This window comes from Coregonus clupeaformis, chromosome 39 (genome assembly GCF_020615455.1).
Source record: "Coregonus clupeaformis isolate EN_2021a chromosome 39, ASM2061545v1, whole genome shotgun sequence".
Lineage (NCBI taxonomy): Eukaryota > Metazoa > Chordata > Actinopteri > Salmoniformes > Salmonidae > Coregonus > Coregonus clupeaformis.
This window is the reverse complement of record NC_059230.1, coordinates 13,804,734-13,825,421: the sequence shown is the minus strand read 5'-3', so window position 1 is coordinate 13,825,421 and position 20,688 is coordinate 13,804,734. Positions and strand designations below refer to the sequence as shown.

General features: G+C 42.5%; 1 protein-coding gene across 42 annotated transcripts in view; it reads right to left on the bottom strand.

The window, feature by feature from the left end:
• LOC121554718 (receptor-type tyrosine-protein phosphatase delta-like) overlaps positions 1–20,688 on the bottom strand; it is a 597,272-nt gene that overhangs the window by 386,303 nt on the left and 190,281 nt on the right. For all 42 annotated transcript variants that reach the window (XM_045211917.1, XM_045211930.1, XM_041868419.2 and 39 more), the window contains exon 5: positions 397–470. The gene's annotated coding sequence lies outside the window, so the exon portion shown is untranslated. The remainder of the gene's footprint in view (positions 1–396; positions 471–20,688) is intronic.

The following is a 20,688-nucleotide window of genomic DNA, read 5'->3' as shown; positions in this document are numbered from 1 at the left end:
TGTGGAGATAGGCCTCCCTTCCATCAGCAGTGTGTCTCCATACAGGATGACTTGATGGGGAGGAGCAACAATCTGCTGGAACAGCAATAGACCTGCTTCCCCTGAGGGGGGAGCTGCTAGCATGCTTTATCTGTGGTGTTTAGCTAAACTGGTTTGTATGATATACTACGTACAGTCCAGTACAGCTGTTTAAAGACAACTGGTTTTGAAGTCAATTGGTTGATTCATCTCAATGATGTGACAATCATCTATAAGACAACCTATAGTTCCTTTATTTCCCCATTTAATTTAGGGATTTGTGTTGATATTGCATTGGTGGAGGGTTGACATTTCAACAAATGTGCTTAAAGTTTGAATGGGATGAAGAAATGTATCATTGATCTGCATTGCTCTTACCTGTTTGGAACACTTGATAGCAATGCTGCCTCGGACCAGAAGGAATGAAAGAATCAGAACTCCTCGGAATTTCCCTGGAAAAGAAGATGAGAGGATGGATTTAGGTTCCATCACCTAACGACTGTCAGTTGTTATTACCCATTCAGAGCCAACCATGTGATGGCAATACATGTGTCAATATGATCATGCATATCATCTGTGACTTCTGCATGGGAGCCTGTCAATGTGACACACAGGCTGCATCCCAAATGGGACCATATTCCCTATGGGACCTGGTCAAAAGTAGTGCACTTTGTAGGCAACAGGGTGACATTTGAAACGCAACCAAATAATATTGACCAAGTTACACTGAACACTGGAGTTCATTGCTTCACTGATTATACAGAATATCAAAATAGTGTTACAAACAAAGCCCCTATGCCAGTTCAGAGAAGCCAGTGGTCCGACTCAGTGGTTTTCAGTTCATAAAGGTGTCCACCCAAAATACACGTACACATATTTATGAAGTGACAGTTTCCTCCATATGCTGATATTTGCATTGTTGTCAGACATTGTTTGTTTCTTAGTAAACAATTGCAGCCCCCATCCAGCCACCTCTTCCTCTCTCTTTATTTCTCTCCCTCTCTCACCTCTCTCTCTGTGAGTAGCCTTAATTGATTTGTCTTCAGCCGCGTAGCGGTCGACAGCTGGGAGATAATGGGGACGTAAAGGAACACAGATGAGCCCCGAAGGACCAGAGAGAGCTCCTTTTCACCAACGACACACACACACACTCACAGACACACATAGAATCGCACACGCTCTCACACGTACAGCCCACAGGCTCACACACACACACATATATCCAACCCTCTCCAAATCCAAATGGCCGGGGATATTTCAAAGTCTCAGCTCGTATTGTGTCCTTTCGTATTCTACCCACAACCGAGCCTTTGGTTTATTCTTCTACCTCATCACTTAAATATGCAAAATCATCTGTTTACTCTTCAAAAGATCAAAGTTTGTTCCACCCTTCATTTTTTCCCTCTCAAGAGTTCTAAAAATGACTTCTTTCATTATGCGAGCCAACAATGAGCGGTGGCGTCTGCTTCTCATGCCCGGCATCGGAGCATACTGATTAATTAGCTTGTATAATTAGCTTAATGATTTAGAGAAACACAGCTCCAGCCACCCAAGAAGCTATGCTAATGGACTACTGTCTACTGGAATTAAAATGCCTGTAATGTCAGCACCCAAGTAGTCGAGATAAGAACTACGAGTTAGTAGGTAGGTGTTCAGAGAATTTATTTTATTTTTTATTTTATTTTAGATCAGCTTTAATATTGCAGATATATTGTAGCTTCCATCAATGTAATTGTCGGCATCATTTCCAATTCCCCATATTTTTTGGTAAATATACAGTACCAGTCAAAAGTTTGGACACACCTACTCATTCAAGGGTTTTTCTTAATTTTTACTATTTTCTACATTGCATATTAATAGTGAAGACATCAAAACTATGAAATAACACATTTGGAATCATGTAGTAACCAAAAAAGTGTTAAACAAATCAAAATATATTTTATATTTGAGATTCTTCAAATAGCCACCCTTTGCCTTGATGACAGCTTTGCACACTCTTGGCATTCTCTCAACCAGCTTCATGAGGTAGTCACCTGGTGTGTCTTCTTAAAAGTTTGTGGAATTTATTTCCTTCTTAATTTGTTTGAGCCAATCAGTTGTGTTGTGACAAGGTCCATATTATGGCAAGAACAGCTCAAATAAACAAAGAGAAATGACAGTCCATCATTACTTTAAGACATGAAGGTCAGTCAATACAAAACATTTCAAGAACTTTGAAAGTTTCTTCAAGTGTAGTCGCAAAAACCATCAAGCGCTATGATGAAACTGGCTCTCATGAGAATCACCACAGGAATGGAAGACCCAGAGTTACCTCTGCTGCAGAGGATAAGTTCATTAGATATTCCAACCTCAGAAATTGCAGCCCAAATAAATGCTTTACAGAGTTCAAGTAACAGACACATCTCAACATCAACTGTTCAGAGGGGACTGTGTGAACCAGGCCTTCATGGTCAAATTGCTGCAAAGAAACCACTACTAAAGGACACCAATAAGAAGAAGAGACCTGCTTGGGCCAAGAAACACGAGCAATGGACATCAGACCGATGGAAATCTGTCCTTTGGTCTGGAGTCAAAATTTGAGATTTTTGGTTCCAACTGCCGTGTCTTTGTGAGACACGGTGTGGGTGAAAGGATTATATCTGCATGTGTATTTCCCACCGCAAAGCACGGAGGAGGAGGTGTTATGGTGTGGGGTGCTTTGCTGGTGACAATGTCTGTGATTTATTTAGAATTCAAGGCACACTTAACCAGCATGGCTACCACAGCATTCTACAGCGATACGCCATCCCATCTAGTTCGGGCTTAGTGGGACTATAATTTGTTTTTCAACCGGACAGTGACCCAACACACCTCCAGGCTGTGTAAGGGATATTTTACCAAGAAGGAGAGTGATGGAGTGCTGCATCAGATGACCTGGCCTCCACAATCACCTGACCTCAACCCAATTGAGATGGTTTGGGATGAGTCGGACCGCAGAGTGAAGGAAAAGCAGCCAACAAGTGCTCAGCATATGTGGGAACTCCTTCAAGACTGTTGGAAAAGCATTCCAGGTGAAGCTGTTTGAGAGAATGCCAAGAGTGTGCAAAGCTGTCATCAAGGCAAAGGGTGGCTATTTGAATAATCTCAAATATAAAATATATGTTGATTTGTTTAACACTTATTTGGTTACTACATGATTCCATATGTGTTATTTCATAGTTTTGATATCTTCACTATTATTCTACAATGTAAAAAATAGTAAAGAAAAACCCTTGAATGAGTAGGTGAAATATATACACTACTGTTCAAGTTTGGGGTCACTTAGAAATGTCATTTCTTGAAAGAAAAGCAAATTTTTTGTCCTTTTAATATAACATCAAATTGATCATAAATACAGTGTAGACATTGTTAATGTTGTAAATGGCTATTGTAGCTGGAAACGGCAGATTTTTTATGGAATATCTACATAGGCGTACAGAGGCCCATTATCAGCAACCATCAGTCCTGTGTTCCAATGGCACGTTGTGTTTGCTAATCCAAGTTTATCATTATAAAAGGCTAATTGATCATTAGAAAACCCTTTTGCAATTATGTTAGTACAGCTGAAAACTGTTGTGGTGATTAAAGAAGCAATAAAACTGGCCTTCTTGAGACTAGTTGAGTATCTGGAGCATCAGCAATTGTGGGTTCGATTACAGGCTCAAAATGGCCAGAAACAAATAACTTTCTTCTGAAACTCATCAGTCTGAGAAATGAAGGCTATTCCATGCGAGAAATGTCCAAGAAACTGAAGATCTCGTACAATGCTGTGTACTACTCCCTTTACAGAACAGCGCAAACTGGCTCTAACCAGAATAGAAAGAGGAGTGGGAGGCCCCGGTGCACAACTGAGCAAGAGGACAAATACATTAGAGTGTCTAGTTTGAGAAACAGGCGCTTCACAGGTCCTCAACTGGCAGCTCCATTAAATAGTACCTGTAAAACACTAGTCTCAACGTCAACAGTGAAGAGGCGACTCCGGGATACTGACCTTCTAGGCAGAGTTGCAAAGAAAAAGCCATATCTCAGACTGCCCATCTTAATCTTTTATTTTTATTGGCCAGTCTGATATATGGCTTTTTCTTTGCAACTAATAATAATACTAATTATTATTATTTAGCCCTAACTGTACCACTCCTCTCCTAATTGGAGTAAAGTAATGGACAACAACACTTAGGCTTCTACTTCCAGCTTATACATACTATACAGTGGGGGAAAAAAGTATTTAGTCAGCCACCAATTGTGCAAGTTCTCCCACTTAAAAAGATGAGAGAGGCCTGTAATTTTCATCATAGGTACACATCAACTATGACAGACAAAATGAGAATTTATTTTCTCCAGAAAATCACATTGTAGGATTTTTTATGAATTTATTTGCAAATTATGGTGGAAAATAAGTATTTGGTCAATAACAAAAGTTTCTCAATACATTGTTATATACCCTTTGTTGGCAATGACACAGGTCAAACGTTTTCTGTAAGTCTTCACAAGGTTTTCACATACTGTTGCTGGTATTTTGGCCCATTCCTCCATGCAGATCTCCTCTAGAGCAGTGATGTTTTGGGGCTGTCGCTGGGCAACATGGACTTTCAACTCCCTCCAAAGATTTTCTATGGGGTTGAGATCTGGAGACTGGCTAGGCCACTCCAGGACCTTGAAATGCTTCTCACGAAGCCACTCCTTCGTTGCCCGGGCGGTGTGTTTGGGATCATTGTCATGCTGAAAGACCCAGCCACGTTTCATCTTCAATGCCCTTGCTGATGGAAGGAGGTTTTCACTCAAAATCTCACGATACATGGCCCCATTCATTCTTTTCTTTACACAGATCAGTCGTCCTGGTCCCTTTGCAGAAAAACAGCCCCAAAGCATGATGTTTCCACCCCCATGCTTCACAGTAGGTATGGTGTTCTTTGGATGCAACTCAGCATTCTTTGTCCTCCAAACACGACGAGTTGAGTTTTTACCAAAAAAGTTATATTATGGTTTCATCTGACCATATGACATTCTCCCAATCCTCTTCTGGATCATCCAAATGCACTCTAGCAATCTTCAGACGGGCCTGGACATGTACTGGCTTAAGCAGGGGGACACGTCTGGCACTGCAGGATTTGAGTCCCTGGCGGCGTAGTGTGTTACTGATGGTAGGCTTTGTTACTTTGGTCCCAGCTCTCTGCAGGTCATTCACTAGGTCCCCCCGTGTGGTTCTGGGATTTTTGCTCACCGTTCTTGTGATCATTTTGACCCCATGGGGTGAGATCTTGCGTGGAGCCCCAGATCGAGGGAGATTATCAGTGGTCTTGTATGTCTTCCATTTCCTAATAATTGCTCCCACAGTTGATTTCTTCAAACCAAGCTGCTTACCTATTGCAGATTCAGTCTTTCCAGCCTGGTGCAGGTCTACAATTTTGTTTCTGGTGTCCTTTGACAGCTCTTTGGTCTTGGCCATAGTGGAGTTTGGAGTGTGACTGTTTGAGGTTGTGGACAGGTGTCTTTTATACTGATAACAAGTTCAAACAGGTGCCATTAATACAGGTAACGAGTGGAGGACAGAGGAGCCTCTTAAAGAAGAAGTTACAGGTCTGTGAGAGCCAGAAATCTTGCTTGTTTGTAGGTGACCAATTTTTTTTTCCCTCAATTTGTCTGTCATAGTTGACGTGTACCTATGATGAAAATTACAGGCCTCGCTCATCTTTTTAAGTGGGAGAACTTGCACAATTGGTGGCTGACTAAATACTTTTTTTCCCCACTGTATATGTTCTGAGAATGTTTGTAATGTGTTGCAGCATCAAGTTAGCTGATTCTGTAGCAAGGTGTTAGCAGATAGGCGCAGTACTGAAAATTACAGTTTTTTCCTTGTGAACAGAAACCATCACCAACTCAAGTGTACATAGTATGACAGTATGTTGTCCGTAGTATGACAGCACGGTGTCCATAACATGACAGTACGGTGTCCATATTGGGACAGTACGGTGTCCATAGTATGACAGTATGGTGTCCATATTAGGACAAACTCAGAGTCACACAGAGTTGGTTTCCCATACACTAGAGTTACAAGTCATGTGACTGAATAGGGAAGTAATATGTATGTTTCGTAGCTGCTGAAAACAGTAGGGTTTCGAAAACACATCAGGATCAATACAGAGCAGCAGGGGTGTATTCATTAGGGCATAATGTAGAAAACTGTAGCAAAGCACTTTGCAATGGAACACGTTTTGCCTTCGAAATGATAATTTTTGGTCCGTTTGGTTCCTCGTGTGTACACCCCAGGTGAACAAAGTTGGATAGCCTCTTTACCTGGCTGTGCAATATTTTTTATCTGAATTTGTAAAAAAATATATATATACTGATAACAGTGGCTAAGTAGGAACATTACTAGGCCTACTGTATCTATCTATATATATATATATATATATATATATATATATATATATATATATATATATATATATATATATATATATATACCCTGGTGCAAAATGTACAGAATATATACAGGTACCTGCCAAAATAAAGGAAACACTTGAGTAAATGAGGGATACAAAGTATATTGAAAGCAGGTGCTTCCACACAGGTGTGGTTCCTGAGTTAATTAAGCAATTGTATATAAATGCCCAGTTGCCCATTATTTTGGCTACCATGGCTAGAAGAAGGGAGCTCAGTGACTTTTAAAGAGGGGTCTCAAATGAGCATATGGGTGTTTAATTAAGGTGTGTGTGTCTCAGTCACCAGATCTCAACCAAATGTAACACTTATTGGAGATTCTGGAGCGGTGCCTGAGACAGTGTTTTCCACCACCATCAACAAAACAACAAATTATGGAATTCTCATTGAAGAATGGTGTTACATCCCTATAATATAGTTCCAGATCCTTGTAGAATCTATGCCAAGACGCACTGAATCTGTTCTGGCGGCTCGTGGTGGCCCAACGCCCTATTAAGACACTTTGTTGGTGTTTCCTCTATTTTATTCTCATTAAAGCTACTGGGAGGGGAGAGGGAACGTTGCTCAAACGCTCATATGCTAGTACCCCTAAAAGGCAGGTCAAACGAAAATGTATGCACTCACTAACTGTAAGTCGCTCTGGATAAGAGCGTCTGCTAAATGTCTAAAATGTAAAAATGTAAAAAGGTGTTGAAAAAACAAAAGAGAAAAAGGTTTTCTACCGCTCGTAAAAACCACTGGAAGGGGACAGAAATGTATTGAACGCTTATACCAGACCCGGGCAGAGCATTTTTGTATTTTGTATTTCATTTGAAAACACCAACTTTTCAAATACTTGAGGTAATCGAATATAGATTATGTAGAGTTTCAACTAAAAGGCAACCATTTTCTTTGATATTCAAATACAGGTCTCAGAATAACAAATAATAGTTGAACGTATTGTGAATGCCTCTCAGAAAACCAGGTATTTCAATATGTGCAAGATATTTGAAAACAAAAACACATCTTTATTTGATGGCTGCCAAATATTTGATGAAGAACCAAAAACGACAACAATATATGATCATAAGCACATGGTTTGGAGGGTTCTTAGGTATTAATCTTAATATTGCCTATAGCCTTTAATGAAATACATGAGGGACATGGAATCACCTCAACATTATAGTCCACATTTGCAGCTTCAAAATGGCTAACAAATTCATTTGCATAATGAGTGAGACAAGGTAATAAATTAGCAATTGATATCAAGTTCTTATACATGTGTAGAAACTTTGTGATTACTACAACAGCAACATTGTTGTCACATACGACTTTGGAAATTGCTTTATAATTGCATAATAATAAGGCCATAAGCAAACAGGAAAACGCTCATCCAGTATGTTAAATGTGCAACCAGAGGAAAAAAAACTCTAGACCACCTTTACTCCACACACAGAGATGCGTAAAAAGCTTTCCCTCGCCCTCCATTTGGCAAATCTGACCATAATTATATCCTCCTGACTCCTGCTTACAAGCAAAAACTAAAGCAGGAAGCACCAGTGACTCGGTCAATAAAGAAGTGGTCAGATGATGCAGATGCTAAGCTAAAGGACTGTTTTGCTAGCACAGACTGGAATATGTTCCGGGATTCTTCCGATGGCATTGAGGAGTATATCACATCAGTCACTGGCTTCATCAATAAGTGCATTGATGACGTCGTCCACACAGTGACCGTACGTACATACCCCAACCAGAAGCAATGGATTACAGGCAACATCCGACTGAGCTGAGGGTAGAGCTGATGCTTTCAAGGAGCGGGACTCTAACCCGGACGCTTATAAGAAATCCCGCTATGCCCTCTAATGAACCATCAAACAGGCAAAGAGTCAATACAGGACTAAGATTGAATCGTACTACACCGGCTCCAACGCTCGTCGGATGTGGCAGGGCTTGTAAACTATTACAGACTGCAAAGGGAAGCACAGCCACGAGCTGCTCAGTGACACAAGCCTTCCAGACAAGCTAAATTACATCTATGCTCGCTTCGAGGCAAGCAACACTGAAGCATGCATGAGAGCATCAGCTGTTCCGGACGACTGTGTGATCACGCTCTCCGTAGCCGATGTGAGTAAGACCTTTAAACAGGTCAACATTCACAAGGCCGCAGGGCCAAACGGATTACCAGGACGTGTACTCCGAGCATGCGCTGACCAACTTGCAAGTGTCTTCACTGACATTTTCAACCTGTCCCTGACTGAGTCTTTAATACCAAGATGTTTCAACCAGACCACCATAGTCCCTGTGCCTAAGAACACTAAGATAACCTGCCTAAATGACTACAGACCCGTAGCACTCACGTCTGTAGCCATGAAGTGATTTGAAAGGCTGGTCATGGCTCACATCAACACCATTATCCCAGAAACCCTAGACCCACTCCAATTCGCATACCGCCCCAACAGATCCACAGATGATTTAATCTCTATTGCACTCCACACTGCCCTTTCCCACCTGGACAAAAGGAACACCTACGTGAGAATGCTATTCATTGACTACAGTTCAGTGTTCAACACCATAGTGCCCTCAAAGCTTATCACTAAGCTAAGGACCCTGGGACTAAACACCTCCCTCTGCAACTTGATCCTGGACTTCCTGACGGGCCGCCCCCAGGTGGTAAGGGTAGGTAACAACACATCTGCCCCGCTGATCCTCAACATGGGGGCCCCTCAGGGGTGCGTGCTCAGTCCCCTCCTGTACTCCCTGTTCACACATGACTGCATGGCCAGGCACGACTCCAACACCATCATTAAGTTTGCCGACGACACAACAGTGGTAGGCCTGATCACCGACAACGATGAGACAGCCTACAGGGAGGAGGTCAGAGACCTGGCCGTGTGGTGCCAGGATAACAACCTCTCCCTTAACGTGATCAAGACAAAGGAGATGATTGTGGACTACAGGAAAAGGAGGACAGAGCATGCCCCCATTCTCATCGACGAGGCTGTAGTGGAGCAGGTTGAGAGCTTCAAGTTCCTTGGTGTCCACATCACCAACAAACTATCATGGTCCAAACACACCAAGACAGTCGTGAAGAGGGCATGACAAAGCCTATTCCCCCTCAGGAGACTGAAAAGATTTGGCATGGGTCCTCAGATCCTCAAAACGTTATACAGCTGCACCATCGGGAGCATCCTGACTGCTTGCATCACTGCCTGGTATGACAACTGCTCAGCTTCCGACCGCAAGGCACTACAGAGGGTAGTGCGTACGGCCCACTGGGGCCAAGCTTCCTGCCATCATGTACATATTACCTCAATTACCTCGACTAACCTGTGTCCCCACACATTGACTCTGTACTGGTACCCCCTGTATATACCCACGCTAATGTTATTTTCCTGCTGCTCTTTAATTATTAGTTATTTCTTCTTTGTTTAATTTTAATTTTTTACTTATCTATTTTTTACTTAATGCTTTTTTTTTCTTAAAACTTTATTGTTGGTTAAGGGCTTGTAAGTAAGCATTTCACTGTAAGGTCTACACCTGTTGTATATGCATGTGACAAATAAAATGTGATTTGATTTAATGGAGTTATTACATAAGTGGAATAAGGAACAGTCACTATTCCTCTTGTGGACAGTACTTATAAAACCTCTCAGCTCATTGCTATGCAATTAAAATGCAATTACCAAAGTATTATGTAACAACATGCCAATAAAATGTTGCTCCAAATGTAATTACAGTTTTATTACACAGGCACAAGAACAGTTTAATTTTAAGTGTTACTGAGAATGCTAACATTAACAAAAATATGGCTTTTAAGTGTCGAAAGGAAACTAAATATGCCAAAACTGCCAATCAACTGCAGCCAAGGTAGGTTGAAAATCATGTTTGTTTGTATTCTGAGTAAACTGTCCCTTTAAAGATGGTTTGGTGTGTGTTTGAAACAATAACACTTACCCTCCGATGGACAAAGAGGTTCGTTTGCAAATGGCTTTGAATTACTCTGCAGTATTTTCAGGTATCATAAAACCTTTTCAGTGGCATGTTGACAGGGTCATTCAGTACTTGAGTGTCACAACTTATTTATACTTATCTGTACAAAACATCATTGGTTAATTTATTTGACTTGATTATGTACACCTGGGGCAATGGATATTCAGGAGAATGGACATTTACAGAATGTTCAGATAGAAATGTATTGTGTAGATCAAATATGACTGTTTGATAGACTGGAATAGTATAGGAGATTGTGAGTGCTCTTTTCATTCAATTATCTTCAACATGCAGTTCCAGATACAGCCCTGCCATTAGTTGATGGCAGCCAATCCAATAGTTGCAGAAAAGTAGTCACTTCTTGAGATCTGTATTAAAATATTAGTTTTAAGTAGTTGCTTTCTCAGATCTGTATTCAATTAGTTAACAAAAGTAGTTACTTTCTGAGATCTGTATCCAAATAGTTTTAAAAAGTCGTAATTTTTTGGGATCTGTATTCAAATAGTTGTAGTCACCTCGAAAGTATGTATTTCGTTCCCCGAGAAAATAGTTACTTTCCACAAAGCATAGTTAAAACTATAGTTATCCCAGGTCTGGCTTATACACTAGTACACCTCAAAGGCAGGTCAAAAAGACGGAAGACCTTTTTTCCACCGTTTTCATGCCCCTGCTTGTAAACGTGGTAATTTACTAGGCCGTCTGCCACTGACTAGGTGTAAATGTTATGGCGCTGTCAGGTTTGGACAAACATGAAATGGGATGATGAATATGAAATCAGGACGGTTGGTTCTGATGGACCAGGTAGGCGAAGGGGAGACTGCATAAACATTTTGTTAGCCGTAAAGGTGTTTTAACGTTCCGGGCCGTCATGCCAGACAGAGAGTGAAATCTCAATCAATTACAGGAAAGTAACATCACAATTCAAGTAGCCCTACATTTCAAATGCACATCAATCGAATATAAGGACGCTCAAGATTATTAACTGATGACAATCTGATTATAATGACACAAAGGAGTATAGAGTTAAATATCCCTTTGACTGTATCTTCAATGATAATCAAATAAAACAAACATTAAATTATCATAATAAGCTAATCATCAGTGATCACAAATACTACTGCAAACACACAAGCACTGGCTTAACTTCCATTCATGCTTACACTACCAAATAACGTTGAGAAAACATAACATGTAATATCCCCAGAACTACCAATCCCATCTGATTACAACATAGAGTTGCAAACAGCCTGTCTGAGCTGTGCTGAGCTGTGTTGCCAGCAGCAGGTGCAACGAACGGTATTCACTTGTGTGAGTGGAAAACATCACAATTTTAGCTGACACCATTCTGTCTGAAGCTCAGGCTTGCTTGTCAGCACTGTACTCGGCTCTGCCCAAACAAGCCTATAAACGCTACCAAAGGAAAGGAAGGAGTTGGTTTCTTTCCCCCAGTTCTCGGCCCCTACAACTGGCTCTGTGGCGCACAACTACATCATCAACAGTTCAATATAGTGAGATTGTGTGCATCACATGTCAGATCAATGGACGCCAATGAGGGTAGCTGTTGATGCTAAAACTAACAGCCTGGCCAATAGCTTCTACCCCCAGACCATCAGGCTACTGAATAGCCACCACAAGCTTCTACCCCCAGACCATCAGGCTACTAAATAGCCACCACTAGTCAGCTACCAACTGAGAACACTAGCATCCAAGATTGCACGACACATAATGGACATGCAATGGACACACAATTGTGGTTGGTCACACAATGATCTGCTTTGAACAGACAGGCTGGCAATCATAAGTGCATCTTTAGGTGTGAACGAATAATAGTGCTGCAGTACTGTAGGGACAATGCCTTCAAAACTTCCTCTAAATTAAGGGAGTGTGTTTTGTACGCCTGGTCTCACACACATGCATACACGCACACACACGCACACACACTCACACACACACACTCCTTTGCAGGTGTGAACAGATGTTATGGCTAGGCTTAATTCCTTTGAATTCAAATGTCCTCCAGTAAGTACTTGACAACCTGCAACCCTAAGCATACAGTATTTGTGTGAACTGGAGAATGTGCCTCTATCTCTGTCCATCTCTCCCTTGCTCCACATCTCTCTCTCCCTCCCTCCCTTTCCCTGAGTGAAGCGTCGACGGGTAGCCCACCTCTGAGGCTTGTGTTACCAACCAGATAAAAGGCTGAAGGGGTGGTGGAGAAATGGAGGTGGTGAGGGGCTTTGATACTCAAGCCATCACTTTTACACCTTCCCTCCTTCTTCCTTCCATCAAAGCTTCCATCTGGAGAGGTCTCCACTAGCGCTTAAGACCACGCTCCTCCCAAAGGGGATCATAATCTACTCAGGCAACGTGATATCAATCATTCAAATGTCACATCGGCACGCGCGATAAACCTTCTATCAGCACACACAGAAAATAGAGAGTGGGAGAGGGAAGGGAAGATGGAAAGAGAGAGAAAAGGGAAGGGAGGGTGGAGAGAGAGAAAACACATTAAGGCCAAAGCAGAGGAATTAGATAAAGGAGGGGAGGGCACGGCTGTCTGGCTTCGGGGCTCTTAGGAAACTCATCGCCCTGTTCCGTCCTCACTCTGTCTTCCATCTCTCTCACTCTCACTCTCTCTCTCTCTTTTCCACTCAGCTTTGCAGAAGATGATATCATTGATCATATTCTTTAAAAGACTGTTTCAGTTCCCTCTAAAAGGCTTCTCCCCTGTCTCCTTTCCTTCACGACCATTGACACCCATCTGCTATTTTTATATCAGTGATCATGAAGGAATCAAAGAAGGAAGGAAGGAAGGAAGGAAGGAAGGAAGGAAGGAAGGAAGGAAGGAAGGAAGGAAGGAAGGAAGGAAGGAAGGAAGGAAGGAAGGAAGGAAGGAAGGAAGGAAGGAAGGAAGGAAGGAAGGAAGGAAGGAAGGAAAATCCTTTGCAGTTTTATAGAATTGGAACTCTGCCCAAGTATGTGATTGCAATCCAATGAATTGAGATTGATTGATATTGGAAACATGATTCAATCAGAAAAAGTCAAAACTGTCATAACTAAGTTTCCCTTTTCCTTTCCTTCCTGATATAATTTCCTCCTCTATCCCTCTGTCCTGATGTATTACTCTCGGAGCCATCAAACCCAAAGTCTACCACTTTCAAATCTCATGTGCTCTGGGAGGCCACTGAAAAAAGTAAATAGATTTGTTCTGAAAAATCTCTCGCACTTCCTATATAAATCCACTTGTCGCGGCATAAATCCTGGGAAGTCAGTGCCCCATGCCACTGCTTATTGGCTAGCTGGGGATCAATTTATCACCTTTGCCAGACAAAGGAACTGAAGCAGTTGGGGATAGACTCTCTGTGTTTGATTTATGGGGCGCTTGGATGGAGAAGGCGTTTTTGGGTCATGCAAATTCAGAGCAGGTGAATTCACACCCGCATGTACGCACTCAGCCCTCCATTCTCTGGAATTAACTTTCTTGCCAGTGTTAGAGACTATGCTACAGTGTGAGGGTGTGTGTATAAGTGGGTTGGGCGGTTGAGGGTTGGGAGGGAGGGAGGGAGGAATACGGTACAGTCATTCACATTAAAAGGGAGAGTCCAGGTCAGTTTTTGCGTAGTCCCTGATGGTTCCATTTATACTTTAGGGAGCATATCAATTGATCCTAGATCTGTGCCTAAGGCCGTCTTCTAAACTTCTACCTGAAGCAATTCACTAATAGATGTTGCACATCTAACCCAGACCCCAGATGTCATTTACATGTAGTACCTCACCACCACAACTAGTCTGTACTGTTGTTCCAAGAATGCCACCTTCACTCCTGTGACCCACTTTCATGCCTGGGAAGGCACTGGAAATGTGACTGCCATGACCGCCTCACATCACCTATGATAACCATCCTCCTCTGTCTTGTCTCCTCATAAAAAAAGGGACTACATATCTGCAACAGCTGTAACCGAGCACTCAAGGCTCTCGTTTGTAATTGTCCTCATGTAAATGAAAGGGGCTGAGACGTGTGGGAGTTGGATAATGGGTTTTCAGATACAGTGATGTTGAGGAGTAGCGAGGAGAGGAGCGCTGCTGCTCTTAGCTGTTACAGGGAGGGTTTGACGAGTTGCATCACCTCACACTTGGATTGACAGTGAACGACAAACATCTCATCAGTACAGAGACTGAGGCACTTTTCAATTGAGAACTTTGGGAGTAGTTGGAAAGACAAGTGTGAAAAGTAACTGGTATCTACAATGCAATGGACAAAAGTTATGTTGTCCATGGTTCAATGATTTCATAACGTGTGTGTGAGTTGTTAGTCATGTGATATGTCAAAGTGTGTGAAAGACACGCATATACTAATTGCAGACAAGTGACGGTCAACTGCTAGACTGTTTGTGCTTTTGTGTACATTATTGAGTGTGTACGGGCATGTCTGATGTGTGATTATATGAGCATTCTCCATATGTGTGTGTGTACTGTCAGTAGGAGTATCTATGTGTGCAAAAACAAGATGATCTCTTTCCCTGTCTTGACACCTCTTAACAACATGGTGTAGCCTGGTTGCCTCACTATCCCATTGTCTTGGCTCCCGGCCACGCTCATCTCTCTCAATAACACATTTGCCTGTTCCAAGCAGCACATTTCTCCCACACCTAAGGAATGGACAGATCTTAGCTGTGTGTGTGTGTGTGTGTGTGTGTGTGTGTGTGTGTGTGTGTGTGTGTGTGTGTGTGTGTGTGCGTGCGCGTGTGTGCGTGTGTGTGTGTGTTAGTCACACCACTCTTTTAGCACTAGAGAGCAGAAGACTAGCCGTTTGCTGAGTGGGCAGGAGGAGTGGGGGAGGATTGAGAAAGAGGGATAGAGAGCGTGAGAGTTATCTAACATGATTAAGCAAGAATAATGAGAACAATGAAGAGGAGACCACTTAAAAGACAAGAGCCCTCTTGCAAAAAAGGATGAGTAACAATATAACTGAATCACTTTGTTAAGTTCTCTCCCCTACCTATCTCCATCTTCCTCTCTCTTTTTTTCTCCCTCAATCGCAATTCAATTCAAAGGGATTTATTGGCATGGGAAACGTATGTTTGCATTGCAAAAGCAAGTGAAATAGATCATAAACAAAAGTGAACTAAACAATAAAAAAGTAACAGTAAACATTACACTCACAAAAGTTTCAAAGGAATAGATATTTTAAATGTCATATTATGGCTATGTACAGTGTTGTAACTATGTGCAAATAGTTAAAGTACAAAAGGGAAAATAAATAAACAAAACTGGGTTGTATTTACAATGGTGTTTGTTCTTCACTGGTTGCCCTTTTCTTGTGGCAACAGGTCACACATTTTGCTGCTGTGATATTTCACCCTATAGATATGGGAGTTTATCAAAATTGGATTTGTTTTCGAATTCTTTGTGGGTCTGTGTAATCTGAGGGAAATATGTGTCTCTAATATGGTCATACATTTGGCAGGAGGTTAGGAGGTGCAGCTCAGTTTCCACCTCATTTTGTGGGCACTGGGCATATAGCCTGTCTTCTCTTGAGAGCCAGGTCTGCCTACGGCGGCCTTTCTCAATAGCAAGGCTATGCTCTCTGAGTCTGTATATAGTAAAAGCTATCCTTAATTTTGGGTCAGTTACAGTGGTCAGGAATTCTGTCACTGTGTACTCTCTGTTTAGGGCCAAATAGCATTCCAGTTTGCTCAAATTTTTGGTAAATCCAGGACCAGCTTGCTCAGGGGACTCTTCTCTAGGTTAATCTCTCTGTAGGTGATGGTTTTGTTATGGTAGGTTTGGGAATATCTTCCTTTTAGGTGGTTGTAGAATTTAACGTCTCTTTTCTGGATTTTGATAATTAGCGGGTATTGGCTAATTCTGCTCTGCATGCATTATTTGGTGTTTTACGTTGTACACAGAGGATGTTTTTGCAGAATTCTGCATGTAGTCTCAATTTGGTGTTTGTCCCATTGTGTGAATTATTGGTTGGCGAGTGGACCCCAGACCTCACAACCATGAAAGGCAATGGGTTCTCAAATCAAATCAAAATCAAATCAAATTTTATTTGTCACATACACGTGTTTAGCAGATGTTATTGCGGGTGTAGCGAAATGCTTGTGCTTCTAGCTCCGACAGTGCAGTAATATCTAACAAGTAATATCTAACAATTTCACAACATATACCCTATACACACAAATCTAGTAAGGAATGGAATTTAAGAATATATACATATATGGACAAGCAATGACAGAGTGGCATGGACTAAGATACAGTAGAATATTATAGAATAGAATACAGTATATACATATGAGATGAGTAGTGCAAGATATGTAAACATTATTAAAGTGACTAGTGTTCCATTTCTTAAAGTGGCCAGTGATTTCAATAGGCAACAGCAGCCTCTAATGTGCTAGTGATGGCTATTTAACAGTCTGATGGCCTTGAGATAGAAGCTGTTTTTCATTCTCTCGGTCCCAGCTTTGATGCACCTGTACCTCGCCTTCTGGATGAAGACCTCGCCTTCTGGATGATAGCGGGGTGAACAGGCAGTGGCTGTTCTATAACTGATTCAAGTATTTTTTGTCAGATCCTAAATGGGATGTTGAATGTGATGTTCCTTTTGATTGCGTAGCAGCTTTGTGGAAGTTACCTGTGGTGCTGATGTTTAGGCCAAGGTAGGTATAGGTATTTGTGTGCTCTAGGGCAACAGTGTCTAGATGGAATTTGTATTTATGGTCCTGGCAAGTGGACCTTTTTTGGAACACTATTATTTTTGTCTTACTGAGATGTAATGTCAGGGCCCAGGTCTGACAGAATCTGTGCAGAATATCTAGGTGCTGCTGTAGGCCCTCCTTGGTTGGGGACAGAAGCACAAGATCATCAGCAAACAGTAGACATTTGACTTCAGATTCTAGAAGGTAGAGGCCGGGTGCTGCAGACTGTTCTAGTACCCTTGCCAATTCATTGATATTTATGTTGAAGAGGGTGGGGCTCAAGCTGCATCCCTGTTTCACCCCACGGCGCTGTGGAAAGGAATGTATGTTTTTTGCCAATTTTAACTGCACACTTGTTGTTTGTGTACATGGATTTTATAATGTTGTATGTTTTTCCCCCAACACCGCTTTCCATCAATTTGTATATCAGACCCTCATGCCAAATTGAGTCAAAAGCTTTTCTGAAATCAACAAAGCATGAGAAGACTTTGCCTTTGTTTTGGTTTGTTGTTTGTCAATTAGGGTGTGCAGAGTTAATAAGTGGTCTGTTGTACGGTAATTTGGTAAAAAGCCAATTTGACATTTGCTCAGAACATTGTTTTCACTGAGTAAATGTATGAGTCTGTGTTCACACATATCCCATGTAAGCTATTGGGGTCAAATGTGTCTCCACTTTTGTGGATTGGAGGGATCAGTCCTTGGTTCCAAATATTGGGGAGATGCCAGAGCTGAGGATGTTAAATAGTTTAGCCTATTGGAATTTGTGGTCTGTATATTTTATCATGTCATGTAGGATACCATCAACACCACAGGCCTTTTTGGTTCTGGTAGTCTTTAATAGCTGATTCTAAGATTTGTAATTGATCATGTACAGTGCATTCATATTCAGACCCCTTGACTTTTTCCACATTTTGTTATGTTACAGCCTTATTCTAAAATGGATTAGATTAAATGTTTTCCTCATCAATCTACACACAATACCCCATAATGATGAAGCAAAAACAGGTTTTTAGAATTTTTGCAAATGTATAAAACATTTAAAACAGAAATACCTTATTTACATAAGTATTCAGACCATTTGCTACGAGACTCAAAATTGAGCTCAGGTGCATCCTGATTCCATTAATCATCCTTGAGATGTTTCTACAACTCCCGAGTGGCGCAGCGGTCTAAGGCATTACATATCAGTGTTAGAGGCATCACTACAGACACCCTGGTTCGATTCCAGGCTGTATCACAACCAGCCGTGATTGGGAGCCCCATAGGGCGGTGCACAATTGGCCCAGCGTTGTCCGGGTTTGGCTGTCATTGTAAATAAGAATTTGTTCTTAACTGACTTGCCTAGATAAATATATATATATTTCAAATTGGAATCCACCTGTGGTAAATTCAATTGATTGGACATCATTTGGAAAGGCACACACCAGTCTATTTAAGGTCCCACAGTTGACAGTGCATGTCAGAGCAAAAACCAAGCCATGAGGTTGAAGGAATTGTCCGTAGAGCTCCGAGACACGATTGTGTCGAGGCGCAGATCTGGGGAAGATTACCATTGAAGGTGGTCCCCAAGAACACAGTGGCCTCCATCATTCTTAAATTGAAGAAGTTTGGAACCACCAAGACTCTTCCTAGAGCTGGCCGCTCAGCCAAACTGAGCTGTCGGGAGGTGACAAAGAACCTGATGGTCACTATGACAGAGCTCCAGAGTTCCTCTGTAGAGACTGGAGAACCTTCCAGAAGGACAACCATCTCTGCAATTAGGACTTTATGGTAGAGTGGCCAGACAGAAGCCACTCCTCAGTAAAAGGCACATGACAGCCCGCTTGGAGTTTGCCAAAAGGCACCTAAAGGACTCTCAGACCATGAGAAACAAGATTCCCTGGTCTGATGAAACCAAGATGGAACTCTTTGGCCTGAATGCCAAGTGTCACGTTTGGAGGAAACCTGGCACCATCCCTACGGTGAAGCATGGGAGTGGCAGCATCATGCTGTGGGGATGTTTTTCAGCGGCAGGGACTGGGAAAGATCAATGGAGTAAAGTACAGAGAGCCTAAGCACACAGTCAAGACAACGCAGGAGTGGCTTTGGGACAAGTCTCTGAATATATTTGAGTGGCCTGAACCCGATCGACTCATCTCTTCAGTAGGTCCTATGATTGAGTGTAGTCTGGCACAGGGGTGTGAAGATGAATGGCAAGGCACTGGAGCGACGAACCCCCCTTGCTGTCTCTGCCTGGCCGGCACCCCTCTCTACCACTGGGATTCTCTGCCTCTGACCCTATTACGGAGACTGAGTCACTGGCTTACTAGTGCTCTTCCATGCTGTCCCAAGAAGGGGTGCCTCACTTGAGTGGGTTGAATCACAGATGTGATCTTCCTGTCCGGTTGTGCGCCCGCTCGAGCTCGTGCGGTGGAGGAGATCTTTGTGGGCTATACTCAGCCTTGTCTCAGGGTAGTAAGTTGGTGGTCTGTTGATATCCCTCTAGTGGTGTGGGGGCTGTGCCTTGGCAATGTGGGTGGGGTTATATCCTGCCTGGTTGGCCCTGTCCGGGGGTATCGTCGGACGGGGCTACAGTGTCCCCCGACCCACCCCTGTCTCAGCCTCCAGTATCTATGCTGCAATAGTCTATGTGCTGGGGGGCTAGGGTCAGTCTGTTATATCTGGTGTAATTCTCCTGTCTTATCTGGTGTCCTGTGTGAATTTAAGTATGCTCCCTTTAATTATATTTATCTCTCTACCTCTCTCCCTCCCCTCCCGGAGGCCCTGAGCACTAGGACCATGCCTCAGGACTACCTGGCCTGATGACTCCTTGCTGTCCCCAGTCCACCTGGTCGTACTGCTGCTCCAGTTTCAACTTTTCTGCCTGTGGCTATGGAACCCTGACCTGTTCACCGGACGTGCTACCTTGTCTACCGCACCTGCTGTCTCGACCTCTGAATGCTTGGCTCTGAAAAGCCAACACATTTACACCTGAGGTACTGACCTGTTGCCCCCTCTACAACCACTGTAATTATTACTTGACCCTGCTGGTAATCTATGAACGTTTGAACATCTTGAAGAACAATCTGGCCTTAATGGCCATGTACCCTTATAATCTCCACCCGGCACAGCCAGAAGACGACTGACCACCCCTCATAGACTCTTTCCTCTCTAGGTTTCTTCCTAGGTTCCTGCCTTTCTAGGGAGTTTTTCCTAGCCACCGTGCTTCTACATCTGCATTGCTTGCTGTTTGGGGTTTTAGGCTGGATTTCTGTATAGCACTTTGTGACATCTGCTGATGTAAAAAGGGCTTTATAAATACATTTGATTGATTGATTGATCATCCCTGGAGAGACCTGAAAATAGCTGTGCAGCAACACTCCCAATCCAACCTGACAGAGCTTGTGAGGTTCTGCAGAGAAGAATGGGAGGAACTCCCCAAATACAGGTGTGCCAAGCTTGTAGCATCATACCCAAGAAGACTCAAGGCTGTTCTCACTGCCAAAGGTGCTTCAACAAAGTACTGAGTAAAGGGTCAGAATACTTATGTAAATGTGAT